General features: G+C 38.0%; 1 long non-coding RNA gene across 1 annotated transcript in view; it reads right to left on the minus strand.

The window, feature by feature from the left end:
- LOC123465485 overlaps nt 1-5,730 on the minus strand; it is a 132,928-nt gene extending 127,198 nt beyond the window's left edge. Inside the window, exon 1 of the long non-coding RNA XR_006640711.1 lies at nt 4,039-5,730. This is a non-coding gene — a long non-coding RNA (uncharacterized LOC123465485). The remainder of the gene's footprint in view (nt 1-4,038) is intronic.
- Nucleotides 5,731-6,000: the final 270 nt, after the last annotated feature.

Here is a 6,000-nt window from a genome sequence, read left to right on the forward strand (position 1 = left end):
TGTACTGTTACTTAGGTCCCAAACTTGGATTTTGGTAGTCAAGAAGGGCCTAGCCTTGCCAGGAGTTGAAAGTTCCAAAGCTAGATGGAATTCTAGCTCCAAGAGCATATCTCAGGTTAAAGGTTACTCAGATAGGAAGTACAGCATGCTTCTTCCTTTGGAAAGCTAGCTCTTAGTGGACCAGAAGAGGCTCTCCAGTGGCTTTTCTCCCAATTTCTTAGATATTCTTTCTGTGGAATCTGTGGGAATGAACTGGAAGGACTCGCCCTAATAACTCGAGGACAAAAATCATTTTTTCCTCACTGGCCAGCCCTTCACCATTTCTTTTGCTATCACTTATACTGGTGTGGTGATGCTCAGAAGGAACATAATGGTTTTTATGTTTATACCAGTCTTATTGTGGTCAGGAATATATGCAGGGTCCTCCACAGGTACTCCTGGAGATGAACGTTTCCCCTAACAGTCTTAGCTTGAGAGGCATTCCAGAAGGTTACTCTGATTGCACCCCAGGTGGCATCAGAGGCAAGCAAAGTTTTAATGGTGAGACACTGGACATTAACCCAGGATGCCATCAGGTCTACCCCTGGCGCACCTCCACCCGACCTTGGTGGAAGAACCCGGAGGGATGAGTACAGCACCTGTGTTGGTAAGGGACAGACTAAGTCTGACCAGGGAAGCAAAGTGAAAGGTTGTTGCTGAGTGATGAAAGACACCAGGATTCTTGGCTTCCAGAGGAGAGGAATTCAATCCAGGGTCAGTGACGAGGCTTGATCGCTCAGAGCTTCTGTGTAATAAAGTTTTATTAAAGTATAAAAGAGAGAAAGCTTTTGACATAGACATCAGAAAGAGGCAGAAAGAGTGCCCCCCTGCTAGTCTAAAACCAGATGTTATATAGCTTCTAGCAGTCTGCTAATTGGAGAAAGGAAATGTCTCAAAATTCAGAGACTGGCACTAGGCCCCTCACCCACAACATGCATTTTGAGATAACATTGGTACAAAGTTTGAGTTGTCCCCAGTCATAAAATGATTGACGTGAATCTTGAAGAAAGGCAGGTTTCTAAGCAAATATATTCTCATTAACATAGCTTAAGAGAATATTTGCATGAGTAAAACATACTGTTTTGTCAAGTCAGTTCTGAGTCTTAGACAGAACCACCTTGAAGACAGAGTCTGGGGTAAATAGATAGTTCATTAACATAGCTTAAGACAAATATTTCCAGAAGAAAAATGCATTGGTTAGCTCAAGGTTTGAGAAAAGTTAAGTTCAGATGGAACCAGGTGTCGTTATGGCAGCACAGAATTTTAAAGGAAACCTCTTTTTAAATTCATATAGAGAAGGGGAAAAAATCTAACACTTATTTGTTTCCTCTTGCCACTTAAGAGAGAGAGAAAAAATGTCTGACACTTGCAGTCTATTTCCTCTGTTTAGAGACCCCTGGCCTTCCTGCCTGTTACCCTCTCATTACCTTTGGGTGAAACTGAGTGAAGGGTACATGGTATCTCTCTGTATTATTTCTTACAACTGCATATGAATCTATAATGATCTCAAAATAAAAAAAAGTTTAATTTAAAAAATCTGTAGAATGTAGTTAAAGCTAGCTTAGAAGGAAATTTAGCACTAAATGTAAATATCAGAGAAGGTAAAAGTTCTTAAATCATTAATCTAAGTTTCCATGTTAAGCTGTGGAAAAAAAGGGCAAAATAAGTTCAATTAAGCATAAAGAAAGAATAAAAAGAGAACTCAATGAGCTTAAAACAGAAAAATCAGTGAAACAAAAAAGTCTTTTAAAAAGATCAACACAACTGAATAAGCTGTGTCAAGACTGACAGTAAGAGAGAGAAGACATCAATTACCAATCTCAAAAATCAAACAGGATAAAATAACAAACTATTAAAATGATAATAAGGGAGTACTATAAGCAACACAAACTAGCAGAGTTCATCCAAGATAAATGAGTGAATTTGAATATTCTTATATCTTAAAGAAATTGAAATAGTAACTAAAACATCCAGATCCAGATGGTTTCATTGAGGATTTCTACCAAATGTTTAAACAAGATATAACACTGTTTTTACACAATCTCTTCCAGAAAATACAAGAAGATAAAACATTTCCCAATTCATGAGTCCAAAATTACTCTAATACTAAATTCAGACAAAAACAGTAGAAGAAAAAACCAAACTACAGACCCATATTTCTTATGAACACTGACACAGTATTAGGAAATCAAGTCCAGCAATGTATAGAGGTCAAAGAATCCAAGACTGGCTTGAAATAAATCAATGCAACTCACCATATTAAAAGTATAAAGAAGAAAACACGATTACACTGATGAATGCAGAAAAAACATTTGACTAAATGTATCATCCTTATCTTATTAAAAAATCTCAACAGACTAGGAGTAGATGAGAAATTTTTGTGTCTAATGAAATATACCTACAGATATCCTACAGGTAACATCATACTAATGAAGAGAGACTTAATGCTTCCCCACAAGGTTAGGAACACGGCAAAGACATCCATCCTCAACATTAAATTTGATTTCACACTAAAGACCTCCATTGTGCAATCAGACAAGAAAAAGAAATTAAAGGCATATGATATGGATCCAAAAGGAGGAAATAAAATTCCTTCTGTATGAAGATGCCATGATAGTCTGTGTAGAAGAAACCAAGAATCCACAAATAAAACAAAACCCCAAAAGCCTCTTAAAACTATTAGCTGCCAGCTATAGGAACTAGAATATATAAAATAATTTTGAAAAAGAAAAATGAAGTGAGAAGAACCACTCTCCCCAGTTTCAAGGTTTACTATGTATTACAAGACTGTACAGTAATGGGAAAAGGATAGATAAATGTATCAGTAGACCAGAAAAGAACCCACAAATAGTCTCACACAAGTATGGCCAACTGATTCTTGACGATGAAAAACAAATGTAATGGAGGAAGAATAGTTTTTTCAATAAATAATGATGGAACAATAGGCAGAAATAAGAACCTCCACCTAAGCCTCAAACTATTTACAAAGAGAAACTAAAAATGGATGGTAGGTTTAAATGTCAAAGTATCAATATTTTAGGAAAAAATATAAAAATACTTGGGATCTAGAGATAGGCAAAAATGAAACCAAAATGATCCAATAAAGAAAAAAAACTGGTAAATCTCATCAAAAGTAAAACCTTTTGTTTGGTGAAAGTCTCTGTGAGGATAAAAAGATAAGCTATAGGCATAAATGAAATATGTGCAAACCACATATATGACAAAAGTCTTAAAGTATATAAAGAACTTTCCAACTAATTAGTTAAAAAAAAAAAACAGATCAAACCCAAATTATCCCATTAAAAAATGGGCAAAAATTACAGAGCTATTTCACAGAACAGGACATAACACATGACAAGAAAGCACATGAAAAGCTGTTTAACATTAATAGCCATTAGGGATATATAGGTTAAGACTATGATGATACTAATCCACACCAATTAGCCAAGTGAAATTAAAAAATAGTGAGAAAAATGAAATGCTGGCATGACTTTCCACACTCTCACCTCTCATACAGTGAGAAAATAAAATGGGGCATTTTGAAAAATATTTTGGTGGTTTCTTAAAAAACTAAACATATGCTTACCACGTGATCCAGCACTCCCACTACCAAGCATCCATCCCAGAGACATGGAAATTTACATTAATACAAAACCCACAGTGTCAGACACGACTGAAGCGACTTAGCAGCAACAGAACGTTAGAATGTTCACAACAGGGTTCTGTTTATTTTTTATTTATTTTGTACTGGTCAAAGCTTGGGAAAAAAATTAAAATGTTCTTTAATAGGCAAATGTTAAATATACTATGGTTTATCCATACCATGGAATGCTATTCAACAATATAAAGGAACAAGCTAGTGATACATGCAACAACTTGGATAGACCTCGGGAATTATGCGGAGTGACATAAAGTCAATCTCAAAGGTTACATACTGTATGATTTCATTTATGTAGCATTCCAAAATAACAAAATTAAAAAATATAAATTAATACTCACTTCCAGCTGGTGTCCTAGAAGGTCAGTAAACAAGAAACATTCCTTTGACAAAAGAACTTCAAGTGGCTCTGAATAAAGAAAGCCTCTGGCTCTTAGTGAAACAGCCCAACAGCCTTACAGTCCTCGAGGCGTACTAGAGGCACCTAATTCTACAACTTCCGGTGTTGCGCAGAAGACTTGACCTCACTATAACAGCTGGACTTGAAGCAAACTTGGTTTAAGTGAAAGTGAAAGTCGCTCAGTGGTGTCCGACTTTTTGTGACCCCATGGGCTGTAGCCTGCCAGGCTCCTCTGTCCATGGAATTCTCCAGGTCTGAATGCGGGGTGTGTATCCATTCCCTTCTCTAGGGGATCTTCCAACACAAGGATCGAACCCAGGTCTCCCGCGACTGAAGTGAAGTAACACACACATATTCAAATAAAGTTTTCAAACAACCGGATCTGATTGGAGGAATGATTATAGCAGAATATAGGTAAAAGTCCCTGGAGGAGGGCATGGCAACCCAGTCCAGTATTCTTGCCCGGAGAATCCTCATAGACACAGGAGCCTGGCAGGCTACAGTCCATGGGGTCGCAGAGTCAGACACGACTGAGCGACTAAGCACAAAGCAGCACAAACATAAGTAGGCCTGCCAATTTGACTCTGATTATCCAATGCCTGCCCGACATCAACCAATCAGAACACTAATCTTACCCTATCCCACTAGTCAAGTAGCTAAAATAGCCTGTGAATACTTCCCTCAATCATTGTTAAGAACTGTTGTTTTTCTGCTGTTTCTGTTTTGAAGGTAGGTAGGACAGCAGGTAGGCAAAAGTCTGTTGTGTCTTCCTGACTGGTAAGGAGGCTCTGATACAAGGGCTGGCAAACAACTTGGCAGCTACAAGTTAGGCATCCTCTGGCCTGATTTTTGCACAACCATCGCCCTGGGTGGGCCTTCAGTCCCTGGGGTCTCAAAAGAGGCGGACAGGACTTCGTGACTAAACAACACAGCCAATATAACTGCTCTCCTGGACTATAGTGATTGGTCCAAAAGTGGGGAAGTGGCCTGAGCTGAGCCAATGTTTTCTGAGATTTTCAGCAGCTTGCACATACTTCTTTTTATGAGGGTGTGAGTGAGACTAGGGTGGCTGAGGAAGTGTCTTCTGCCTTTTGGAAAAAATTGAGAAAAACAGTGGAGTGAAGGGGAGCAATAAAAATGAGTTTGGAAATTTGGGGTGAGGAACAGAGAGATACATTTATATCCAGTCTCAGCAGGTGTGCTTGTTTCAAAGGCTCTTATCTTCTGAAGCATCCTAGTATACTTAAGGACCAGCCTTCACTTTTGTCTTTTTAAAATGCTATTTCAGTTTGACTTCTGTCACTGCAAGAGACTGTGTTTGACAAATCCAAGCCAAAACTAACTCAGCATAATGAAAATACCATATTTACTAGCATATTGAACAAATAAGTTCATTCTGCCCTTATCTCTGCCCTTCCTTTTCCTGTAGCAACAATACTGATGTCTTTGCTCTTAATTGAAAGAGAAGTGAAAATCGGAGTGGGAGGGAGAGTAGCCAGATGGCACTGAACCTATTTAAGAGATTTAAAGTAAATCATTGAGGGTGAAAGGAGTCAAGTAGAGTCTGAAGGGATGCCTGGCACTCTTAGAATAGTGGGTATTACAAAAAGAAAGAAAGGAAACTCCTCTTGCTTTTGTCTCCAAGCTAAGATTAGAATTCCATAGTGGATGAACAAAGAGAAGGAAAATTCAAGGGAAACTATTTTATTTTCTAATAGGTGGAGAGTAAGGGTACAGACCGTATAGCCAGGGTCAATGGCTGGAATCTTGACTGCATTCCAAGTAACAAGTCACTTAACCTCTCTGTGAAATAACAGTGATGGTACTTTGTAGATTTGTTGTGAGTGTTAAAAGTACATATATATAAAGTGCTTTGAACGCTGACTAATGCATAGCAAGTATC

Source organism: Bubalus bubalis, chromosome 2 (assembly GCF_019923935.1).
Source record: "Bubalus bubalis isolate 160015118507 breed Murrah chromosome 2, NDDB_SH_1, whole genome shotgun sequence".
Classification (NCBI taxonomy): Eukaryota; Metazoa; Chordata; class Mammalia; order Artiodactyla; family Bovidae; genus Bubalus; species Bubalus bubalis.